The sequence below is a fragment of the Erinaceus europaeus genome, chromosome 8, assembly GCF_950295315.1.
Source record: "Erinaceus europaeus chromosome 8, mEriEur2.1, whole genome shotgun sequence".
Lineage (NCBI taxonomy): Eukaryota > Metazoa > Chordata > Mammalia > Eulipotyphla > Erinaceidae > Erinaceus > Erinaceus europaeus.
This window is the reverse complement of record NC_080169.1, coordinates 99,147,477-99,159,758: the sequence shown is the minus strand read 5'-3', so window position 1 is coordinate 99,159,758 and position 12,282 is coordinate 99,147,477. Positions and strand designations below refer to the sequence as shown.

The 12,282-nt window shown below is 44.0% G+C and overlaps 1 pseudogene; it reads left to right on the top strand.

Moving 5' to 3' along the window:
- The first annotated feature begins 10,562 nt into the window (after nucleotides 1-10,562).
- On the top strand, nucleotides 10,563-11,391 carry LOC103116413 (large ribosomal subunit protein uL6-like; annotated as a pseudogene).
- The last annotated feature ends 891 nt before the right edge of the window (nucleotides 11,392-12,282 follow it).

Below are 12,282 nucleotides of genomic sequence, written 5' to 3'. Positions count from 1 at the left end.
GTGAGGCCACTTCACCTGTGTCAGCCAGCAGAGACTCAGGGGGATCAAGTTTAGTGCAGCCATTGAACCCACCCTCCCTTCCTCATGAACTCATGAGAGACCAGCACCTGAGTGTCCTCCCATGTGGTACTAAGGCTTGAGCCTGGGTCTCACACATTGCTGTGCAGTCACCCTACCCTATGAACAGTCTCTCTAGTCCTTAAAGATAGAAGCTGAAAGACAAAGACATCACATTCACTGCTCCCCCATGGATGTGCCCCTGAGTGGTGGCCAGAGGCTCAAGCCCAGGTCCTCATGAATGGTAAAGTGTGTGCCCTACTGGGAGAGCTCTCTCCCAGCCTCCCTAAATCCTCCTTCTTTCTCTCTTTCTCTGTCTCTCTCTGTCTCTCTTTCTTCCTTTCTTCCTTTGTCTCTTTCTCTCTTTCTCCCTTCCTCCAGAGCACTGCTCAACTCTGGTTTATGATGGTATAGGAGATTGAACCTGCTCTTTGCATAACTATTATGCTATCTACCTGCACCGACCCTCCCTTCCTTCCTTCCTTCCTTCCTTTCTCCTTTCTCTCTCTCTCTCTCCTCCTCCTCCTCCTCCTCCTTCATTTAGATTAATTTCATTTTTGATCGAGACCAGAGTGCTGCTGAGCTCTAGTGTAGGGCTCTGGTCCTGAGGCATGAGCGCCTTAGTAAATGTTCACTGACTGAATGAATGAGTAAGCAACCCGGGAGCTGTCACGGCAGAACAGCACATGACTTTTAAACACAAGGCCTTGTGTTTGATCCCTGGCACTGCATGTACTACAGTAATGCTCTAGTTTTTGCTCTTTTTAAAATGATCTATTTATTGGGTAGAGACAGAGAGCGATCAAAGGAGGGGGAGAGGAAAATAGAGAAGGACAGAGGGACACCTGCAGCACTGCTTAACTGCTCATGAAACTTCCCCCACCTCCAGCAGGTGAGGATCCAGGACTTCAACCCAGGTCCTTGATTACTGTAGCATGTGTGCTCAAGCAGGTGCATCACCACCCATTCATTCTGGTTCCTTCTCATTAATCAGCCTACCCATCTTCATAAAAATGGATGAATAGAGCGGGGTTACATAGCATAATGTTATGCAGAGACTGTCATGCCTGAGGCTCCAAAGTCCCAAGTTCAATACCCTGCCCCACCATAAGCCAGAGCTGAGAGGTGCTCTGGTTATTAAAAAAAAAAAAAGGGTGAATAAATGAAACATGTACTCATCAGCTAACACACATGACTATGTGTAGCAGTTCTGAGATGGTAAAGAACACAGAACACATGGGCTGGGGAAACAGCACCATGGTTCTGCAAAGGACTTTCATGCCTGAGGCTTAGAGGTCCCAGGTTCAATCCCTAGCACCACCATAAGCCAGAGCTGAGCAGTGCTCTGGTACTTTTCTCTTCTTTTAATTATATTTTTATTTCTTTATTATTGGATGGAGACAAAGAGAAATTGAGAGGAGGGGCAAGGTAGGGAGAGAGACACCTGCAGCCCTGCTTCACCACTTTTGAAACTTTCCCCCTGCAGGTGGGGACCATGGATTTGAACCTGGGTCCTTGCACACACTATAATATATATGTGCTTAACAAGGTGTGCCACCGCCTGGCTACTTTCCTTTTTTTTTTTTTTTTTTTTTTGTTAAACCAGAGCACTGATCAGCTCTGGCTTGTGGTGGTGTGGGGGATTGAACCTGGGGCTTTTGGAGTTTCAGGCATAAGAGTCTCTTTGCATAACCATTATGCTATTTACCCCTGCCACCTGGTCTTTTTCTTTGTATCTCTCTCTCATTAAAATAAAATAAGATCCATATAAAATAAAAGGAACTGGGGCTGGGTGGTGGTGCACTTGGTTAAGTGCACACATTACAGTGCATAAGGACCCAGGTTCAAGCCCCTGGTCCCCACCTGCATGGGGGAAGCTTCAGAAGTGGTGAAGCAAACAACTATATGCCACCAAGCTAGAGAACCTGGAAGAAATGAACAATTTCCTAGATACCTACCAACTTCCAAAACTAAGTAAAGAAGAAGTGGATAACATGAACAGGCCCATCACAGCTAATGAAATTGAAACAGTTATCAAAAATCTCCCCAAAAATAAAAGTCCTGGAATAGATGGTTTTACAAATGAATTCTACAAAACCTTCAAAGAAGAACTAATACCTCTACTTTTAAAAGTCTTCCAGAAGATTGAAGACACTGGAATACTCCCTGCCAGCTTCTATGAAGCCAACATCACCCTGATACCAAAAGCAGACAGGAACACAACCAAAAAAGAAAACTACAAAACAATATCTCTCATGAACATAATGCGAAAATATTGAACAAAATTCTAGCCAACCGGATACAGCAGTATATCAAAAAGATTGTTCATCATGACCAAGTGGGGTTTATCCCAGGCATGCAAGGTTGGTTTAATATACGTAAATCAATCAATGTGATCCACCACATCAACAAAAGCAAGACCAAAAACCACATGGTCATATCAATAGATGCATAGAAAGCCTTTGACAAAATACAACATGCCTTTATGATCAAAACACTACAAAAAATAGGAATAGATGGGAAATTCCTGAAGATAGTGGAGTCTATATATAGCAAACCTACAGCCAACATCATACTCAATGGTGAAAAACTGGAAGCATTTCCACTCAGATCAGGTACTAGACAGGGATGCCCACTATCACCATTACTATTCAACATAGTGTTGGAAGTTCTTGCCGTAGCAATCAGGCAGGAGCAAGGAATTAAAGGCATACAGATTGGAAGAGAAGAAGTCAAACTCTCCTTATTTGCAGATGACATGATAGTATACATGGAAAAACCTAAGGAATCCAGCAAGAAGCTTTTGGAAATCATCAGGCAATACAGTAAGGTGTCAGGCTATAAAATTAACATTCAAAAGTCAGTGGCATTCCTCTATGCAAACACTAAGTTAGAAGAAATTGAAATCCAGAAATCAGTTCCTTTTTCTATAGCAACAAAAACAATAAAATATCTAGGAATAAACCTAACCAAAGAAGTGGAAGACTTGTATACTGAAAATTATGAGTCACTACTCAAAGAAATTGAAAAAGACACAAAGAAGTGGAAAGATATTCCATGTTCATGGGTTGGAAGAATTAACATCATCAACATGAATATATTACCCAGAGCCATCTACAAATTTAATGCTATCCCCATCAAGATCCCAACCACATTTTTTAGGAGAATAGAAAAAATGCTGCAAATGTTTATCTGGAACCAGAAAAGACCTAGAATTGCCAAAACAATCTTGAGAAAAAAGAACAGAACTGGAGGCATCACACTCCCAGATCTCAAACTGTATTATAGGGCCATTGTCATAAAAACTGCTTGGTACTGGAACATGAATAGACACACTGACCAGTGGAATAGAATTGAGAGCCCAGAAATGAGGCCCCACACCTATGGACATCTAACCTTTGACAAAGGGGCCCAGACTATTATATGGGGAAAGCAGAGTCTCTTCAACAAATGGTGTTGGAAACAATGGGTTGAAACATGCAGAAGAATGAAACTGAATCACTGTATTTCACCGAATACAAAAGTAAATTCCAAGTGGATCAAGGACTTGGATATTAGACCACAAACTATCAAATATTTAGAGGAAAATATTGGCAGAACTCTTTTCCACATAAATTTTAAAGACATTTTCAATGAAACGAATCCAATTACAAAGAAGACTAAGGCAAGTATAAACCTATGGGACTACATCAAATTAAAAAGCTTCTTCACAGCAAAAGAAACCACTACCCAAACCAAGAGACCCCTCACAGAATGGGAGAAGATCTTTCCATGCCATACATCAGATAAGAGTTTAATAACCAACATATATAAAGAACTTGCCAGACTCAACAACAAGATAACAAATAACCCCATCCAAAAATGGGGGGAGGACTTGGACAGAATATTCACCACAGAAGAGATCCAAAAGGCCAAGAAACACATGAAATAATGCTCCAAGTCTCTGATTGTCAGAGAAATGCAAATCAAGACAACAATGAGATATCACTTCACTCCTGTGAGAATGTCATACATCAGAAAAGGTAACAGCAGCAAATGCTGGAGAGGGTGTGGGGTCAAAGGAACCCTCCTGCACTGCTGGTGGGAATGTCAATTGGTCCAACCTCTGTGGAGAACAGTCTGGAGAACTGTCAGCAGGCTAGAAATGGACCTACCCTATGACCCTGCAATTCCCCTCCTGGGGATATATCCTAAAGAACCCAACACATCCACCCAAAAAGATCTGTGTACACATATGTTCTTGGCAGCACAATTTGTCATAGCCAAAACCTGGAAGCAACCCAGGTGTCCAACAACAGATGAGTGGCTGAGCAAGTTGTGGTATATATACACAATGGAATACTACTCAGCTGTAAAAAATGGTGACTTCACCATTTTCAGCCGATCTTGGATGGACCTTGAAAAAATTATGTTTAGTGAAATAAGTCAGAAACAGAAGGATGACTATGGGATGATCTCACTCTCAGGCCGAAGTTGAAAAACAAGATCAGAAAAGAAAACACAAGTAGAACCTGAAATGGAATTGGCGTATTGCACCCAAGTAAAAGACTCTGGGGTGGGTGGGTGGGTGGGGAGAATACAGGTCCATGAAGGATGATAAATGACATAGTGGGGGTTGTATTGGGAAACTGGGGAATGTTATGCATGTACAAACATGGGAAAACTGGGGAATGTTATGCATGTACAAACTATTGTATTTACTGTTGAATGTAAAACATTAATTCCCCAATAAAGAAATAAATTTTAAAAAAAAGAAACAATTTCTCTAAATGGGAAACTGGGGAATGGGAAACTGGGGAATGGGAAACTGGGGAATGGGAAATGGGAAACTGGGGAATGTTATGCATGTACAAACTATTGTATTTACTGTTGAATATAAAACATTAATTCCCCAATAAAGAAATAAATTTTAAAAAAAGAAACAATTTCTCTAAAAAAAAAAAAAAAGAAGAAGTGGTGAAGCAGGTCTGCAGGTGTCTCTCTGTCTCTATCCCTCTCTAACTCCTCCTTCTCTCTCAATTTCTCTGTCTCCATCCAATAATAAATAAATTTTTAAAATATTTTAGTAGGGGGCCAGGCAGTAGCACAGTGGGTTAAGCACACATAGCGTGAAGCACAAGGACCAGAAGAAGGATCCCAGTTTGAGCCCCTGGCTTCCTACCTGCAGGGGAGTCGCTTCACAAGTGTTGAAGCAGGTCTGCGGGTGTCTATCTTTCTCTCCCCCTCTCTATCTTCCCCTCCACTCTCCATCTCTCTTTGTCCTATCCAACAATATCATCAACAACAACAACAATAACTACTACAACAATAAAACAAAAGGGCAACAAAAGGGAAAATAAATAATATATATGTAAATATTTTAATAATAAAATAAAATAAAAAGAACAGGACATGTGCTCCCTGGAAGAACTGCAAGTTGAGCTGGGGAGACAAATTCCATGTTCTGTGTGTGGGTGACCAAGTGTACACACCACACTGCCACAAGGCCCAGCTGCCTCTCACTGTTTACTTTCCACTGGGCACCTGCTTACAGGCACCCTGGCACTTAGTGCAAAGGCTGGAATGGAGACTCTCACACCCTCATTCACAGAGGGGCAAACAGACCCAAAGGGCAAAGTCACCTACTTGATGGCACCCAGCTCTTCATCCATGACCTGGTGACGCCAGCTCCCTAACCTCCTTTGAGGTTGGAGGGGGCTGAGCTGGCATGGGCTTTGGGACCAGGGCACCTCACCAGCCCCCACAGACATCCTCCCTCTACTCTGGAGGCCCTTGTGTTGATGGTGCACTGGGGACTGGCACCAGGCCCTCTCTGCCACACCCTTGTCTTGCCCGGGGCTTGGCTGTGCAGGGATCCCTTTCTGGTCCAGTGAGGCGTGGAACCTCAGGCCGACAGGCATCCGGACACCCCGGCAGCACAGCTGGCCAAGGGTGACGTCACTGGTGAAGCATGCCCCGCCCCCACCCTGCAGACCACGTCCACCTGCCCAGGCCTTCTGCACCCCAGCTGCCTGCTGGTAGAGCAGACAGTTTACTACGCATGTGTGAGGACCTGGATTTGGAGCCGCTGGCAACCATATGGGAACAACCACACCTGAGACCTTTGGAGTAGTCCTGTAGTATCTCTCCTTTTTTTCTTTGTCTCTCTCTTCCTTTCTGTTCCTCACTGTCTGGCCAAAAATAAAAACAGCCAGGAATGGTGGAATTATGCAGGCAAGAATCACAGGTGATAACTCACTTGGAGGAGGAGGAGGAGGAAGCGAAAAGGTGGAGAAGGAAGGGGAGGAAGAAGAGGAAGAGGAGAAAGCAGAAAAGGAGAAGGCAGAGGAGGAGGAGGATGTGGTGAAGGGAGAAGAAAGAAGGATGAAGGACCAGCTCTGTCCACCTCCCTCCAGCACCACGGCTAAGCATCAGTGGCCCCAGGGCCACTTTTTCAAAGCCCAGTATATTACTTAATGTTGCTGCTGTAACAATCTGGTACCAATATAGCAACACTAACTTATTTTTTTAAAGATTTTATTTATTTGTTAATGAGAAAGACAGAAAAGAGAGAGAGAGGGAGAAAGAGAGAACCAGACATCACTCTGGTACATGTGCTACTGGGGATTGAACTGAGGAGCTCATGCTTAAGAGTCTAGCTAGTACCTTAGCCACTGAGCCACCTCCCGGACCACCAACACCAACTTATTATCTTACTACTTAGGAGATCAGAAGTCTAAAATGGGTCCTCCGGGATGTGGGTGGCCCAGAGGTACAGCACCTGCTGTAACATGCGTTGCATGTTTGAGGTCCCGAGTTCAACCTCATGTGAGTAACAAGGAGACCTCAGTGGTGGAGCAGTGCTTTGTGTAGCACCTCTCTCTCTCTCTCTCTCTCTCTCATAATATAGCAATTTTTAAAGTTTAAGTCAAATGACTGTTCCAGTTTATATTTCCTCTGGCAGCTCCAGAGGAAGATCCAGTCTCTTGCCTTTCCCTTCTGCCAGAAGTTGGGCAGTGGCACAGCGGGTTAAGCACATGTGGCTAAAAACGCAAGGATCCAGGTTAGAGTCCCCGGCTCCCCACCTACAGGGGGGTCACCTCACAGGCAGTGAAGCAGGTCTGCAGGTGTCTATCTTTCTCTCCCCCTCTCTGTCTTCCCCTCCTCTCTCCATTTCTCTCTGTCCTATCCAACAACGATGACATCAATAACAACAATAATAACTGTAACAATAAAAAACAAGGGCAACAGAAAGGGAATCAATAAATAAACAAGTATTTTAAAAAATAATAACTATAACAACAATAAAAAATCAAGGGCGACAAAAGGGAAAATAAATAAATATTTTTTAAAAGTTCAAGACCAAAAAAATTAATAAAATTGAAAGTTTGAGACATTCAATCTGTTGTTTGTTTGTTTTTAACCTTTATTTATTTATTGTATAGAGACAGCCAGAAATCCAGAGGGAAAGGGGAAATAGGGAGAGAGAGACACACCTGCAGCCCTGCTTCAGCACTTGCCAAGTTTCCCCCCCTGCAGGTGGGGACTGGGGGATCAAACCAAAGTCCCTGCACATTGTAACATGTGCTCTCAATCAGGTGCACCACTACCCGGACCTTTTTTTTTTGTATCAGTTCTCTAGGTTCCACATGAGTGAAAACATCTATAGTTGTCTTTCATCTCTTATTTTGCTAAGCATAATCACCTCCAGTCCCATCCCTTTTGTCCCTAAGGACACAATATCATCTCTCTCTTTTTTTTGCAATATAGTTTGCCATGGAGTATAAATACCATACCTACCCCCACATTTTCAGGTAAAAAGAAACAGGAGAGAGAAAGAAAAAGCCCACAGCACCAAAGATCCCTCCAGTGTGCACAGCAAAGCAGGAGCACTCTCCAAGCAAGTTCTCCCCAGCTCCTGAGATCCTTTATTTAAAGATCTACTTGCTGAGGCCAGGTGGTGATGCACCCGATTAAGTGCACACATTACAGTGCACAAGGACCCAGATTCAAGCCTCTGATCCCCACCTTCAGGGGGAAAGATTCACGAGGGGTGAAGCAGGGCTGCAGGTGTCTCTGTCTGTCTCTTTTCTTCTCTCTCTCTTCTAGCTTTTTTTCTTCTTTTTATTTTTTTTCTAATTTATTTATTCATTCATTAATGTTTTTTCATTATCTTTATTTGTTTATTGGATAGAGACAGCTAGAAATAGAAAGGGAAGGATGAGATAAGAGGAAGAGAGACAGAGAGACACCTGCAACACTCCTTCACCACTTGTGAAGTTTTCCCCCTGCAGGTGGGGACCGGGGACTAGAACCCGGGTCCTTGCACATTGTAACATGTGCGCTCAACCAGGTGCGCCACCATCCAGCCCCTATTCATTTATTTCTTATTGGATATAGACAAAGAGAAATTGAGAGATGTGGGGGAGATAGAGAGAAAGAAAAAGAGAGATACCTGAAGCCCTGCTTCAATACTCATGAAGCTTTCCCCCTGCAGGTGGGGGCCAGAGGCTTAAACCTGGGTCCTTGTGCACAGTAATGTGTGTGCTTAGCCAGCTGTACCACCAGTGGCCCCTTCTCTTTCCTTCTCTAGCTACCCTCTGTTTCTATCCAATTATAAATAAATAAATAAATAAATAATTTAAAAATATCTCCTTACTTATTTGACATGCAGATGAGCAGGAGAGAGGGTCCAGAACAGCATCCCTGCAGTAGGAGTGCTGGGGATGGAATTTAGGACATTCCAAAGTCCGGTACCCTATCCATTGTACCACCACCCTATCTGCAAGATCTGAGATTTTGCTTCTAAAGCAACCCTCCCTGTGACAATAATTCTGATGACTCCTGGAGTCTTCTCCAAATAACAAGGGAGGGGAAAAAAAAAAAAAAGGAAAGGGTCCAAGTGGTGATGCACCAGATACAAGGCACATTTACATGTTACAGTGCTCAAAGACCTAGGGTCAAGCCCCTGGTCCCCACTTACAGAAAGAAAGCTTCACATGTGGTGAAGCATTGCTGTAGGTGTCTCTCTTTCTCTCTCCCTTCAATCTAAGTTTCTCTCTGTATGTAAAAAGAAGAAGGAGGAGGAGGAGGAGGAGGAGGAGGAGGAGAAGGAGAAGGAGGAGGAGGAGGAGGAGGAGGAGGAGAAGGAGAAGAAGAAAGTCAGGCTGTAGCACAGCAGCCTAAGCACACGTGGCACAGAGCACAAGGACCAGTGTAAGGATCCTGGTTCGAGCCCCTGGCTTCCCACCTGCACAGGGATCCCTTCACAGGTGGTGAAGCAGGTCTGCAAGTGTCTTTCTCTCCCCATCTCTGTCTTCCCCTCCTCTCTCCATTTCTCTCTGTCCTATCTAACAATGATGACATCAGTAACAATAATAACTACAACAACAATGAAAAACAACAAGGGCAACAAAAGGGAAAATAAATAAATATATAAAAAATAAGAAATAAAAAAATGAAAGGGAAAAGCAACAACTAGAAAGTCCACCTTTCCCCATTCTGTATTATTTGAGCTGCTGTGTTATGACATTACCTACCCTCCTTCCTGGTCAGCCCTGGGCTTCGGGTGGAGGTTGCCAGGGGATCCAGGGTGAGGCTGGCTATTCCTGCTACCCTCCTTAGTGGTCTCCCCTGGACTCCCTTATCACCCACTAAGCTTGTAAGGGCCCAAATCTCCTGGAGGTCCCACCCCTCCAAGCCTTTCCTGTCCTCAGTCTGGCAGATGTGACTTCATTGCTCTATCAGTGGTGACTCTGGAGAGGAGGACAGCTTTCTCCCCAGCCTTGCCCAGAGACACTGGATCCAAGTTAGGGCTGAATGATTTCTTTACCTTGTGAAACAGGAAGTGTGTGGGGTGGGCAGTGTTGCGCCTGGTTGAGCACATGTTACCATGTGAAAGGACCCTGGTTCAATCCCTCTGCCCCCCCCCACAGGGGGAAAGCTTCATGAGTGGTGAAGCAGTGCTACAGATGTCTCACTTTCTCCCTCCCTCTCTATCTTCTCTTTCCCCTCTCAATTTTTCTCTGTCTGGTCAACAAAACAGAACACAAGAAGTGTTTGGAATTGTCTGCCCCAACAGTCCTAGCTATTGTACTTTTGATTTGATACTTCTCCCATACCTTTCTTTCTGGCAAGTGTTTTTTGGTTTCTAGTGATGCTGCGTCTTAAGCATGTACTATTTTACTGCTCATAGGCTGATTTGTTTCTTTTCATTTAAAATTTCAGAGAGACAGAGAAGGAGAACACCACAGCACTGTTCCATTGTTCATGGAGCCCCCCCCCCCCGTGCTGTATACTTATACTCCCATGTGGCAGCAGGGCTGAACCAACGTCTTCATATACATTATTATCATGTGCAAGAATCTGGGATTGAGCCCACAGTCCTCACCTGCAACGGGGAAGCTTCATGAGCAGTGAAGCAGGACAGCAGGTGTCTATGTCTCTCTCTCCCCCTCTATCTTTTACTCCCCTCTCAATTTCTGTCTGTCCTATCAAATAATATAGAAAGAAGAAAGTAGTTCTTTGCCACATCTACTGTGAGAATGGAGACCATTCTCAGCAACCAGACCGTCGACATTCCGGAGAATGTCGACATCTCTCTGAAGGGCCACACGGTCACCGTGAAGGGCCCCAGAGGCACCCTGCAGAGGGACTTCAACCACATCAACGTGGAGCTCAGTCTCCTCGGAAAGAAAAAGAAGCAGCTCTGAGTTGACAAATGGTGGGGAAATAGAAAGGAACTGACTACTGTTCACACTATCTGCAGCCATGTACAGAACATGATCAAGGGTGTTACACTGGACTTCCGATACAAAATGAGGTCCGTGTATGCTCACTTCCCTATCAACGTTGTTATTCAGGAGAATGGGTCTCTTGTTGAAATCAGAAACATCTTGAGAGAAAAATACATACACAGGGTTCGAATGAGGTCAGGTGTGCATGCTCAGTATTGCAAGCCCAGAAAGATGAATTAATTCTTGAAGGAAATGACATCGAACTTGTATCAAATTCAACTGCATTGATTCAGCAAGCTACAATTGTTAAAAACAAAGATATCCGGAAATTTTGGGATGGTATCTATGTTTCTGAAAAAGGAACAGTTCAGCAGGCTGATGAATAATCTCTATGGTGTCCAACCACATAAGCAGCAAAATAATGGGATGATGTGTGGTCTCTTAAAAGATGCAATAAAAGCCATCACTGGTTTGGAACTTTTTCTCAAAAAAAAAAAAGAAAGAAGAAAGTATATTATCTATTAATGAAAGTGAACCAGAACATCATTGTAATACATGTGATGTTAGGGATTGAACTCAGGACCTCAAGTTTGAAAGTCCAGTGCTTTATACACTGTGCCACCTCCTGGGTATCCCCTCTAGAAAGTTTTCACAGAGTTTTTCCAGCCTCAGTCTATGGGCAACTTGGTGGGACCTGGGACTATCAGCTTATCATGGGGGTGGGACACAAAATGCTGATATAGGGACAATGCAAGCTGCTTGTCCCCACAGCCTGCTCTCCAGCCTGCCCACAGCATGTGAGGGTTCAAGAGCAGACCTGAAGGCATCAGGAAGCTTTCTGGCTTCTTCCCTATGCAGCCTCAGGCTCAGAGATGACATCCTCCCTGACCCTCAGCCACAGCCTCTCTGCCTCCTCTTTTATTTATTTATGCATTTGTCTATTTGATAGATACAGGGGAAAAAAACAGAGGGGAATAGCAGACACAGAGGAAGAGAGAAAGAGAGACACCTGGAGCTGGGGAGATAGCATAGTGGTTCTGCAAAAGACGTTCATGCTTGAGGCTCTGAGGTTCCAGGCTCAATCCCCAGGACCACCATAAACCAGAGCTGAGCAGTGCTCTGGTATCTGTTTCTTTATATCTTTGTCTCATTCTTCCTCATTTCTCTCATTAAAATAAATAAATTTAAAAGGGAGAGGAAGAGTTAAAGAGACAGTATAATAACTCTGCAAAAAGACTTTCATGCCTGAGGCTCTGAGGTGCCAGGTCAACAGCACCACCATAAGCCAGAGCTGAGAGTGCTCTGTTCTCTCTCTCTCTCTTCTCTCTCTCTCTCTCTCTCCCTCTCAGTCTCTCTCTTTCAATCTCTCTCTGTCTCTCTCTACCCCAACTATATCTGTCTCACTAAAATAAAATAAAAATTTTAAAAACAGGGGAAAAAAAAGAAACATCTGCAGCCCTGCTTCACCACTTGTGAAGCTTTGTGCCTATAGGTAGGAAGCATGAACCCT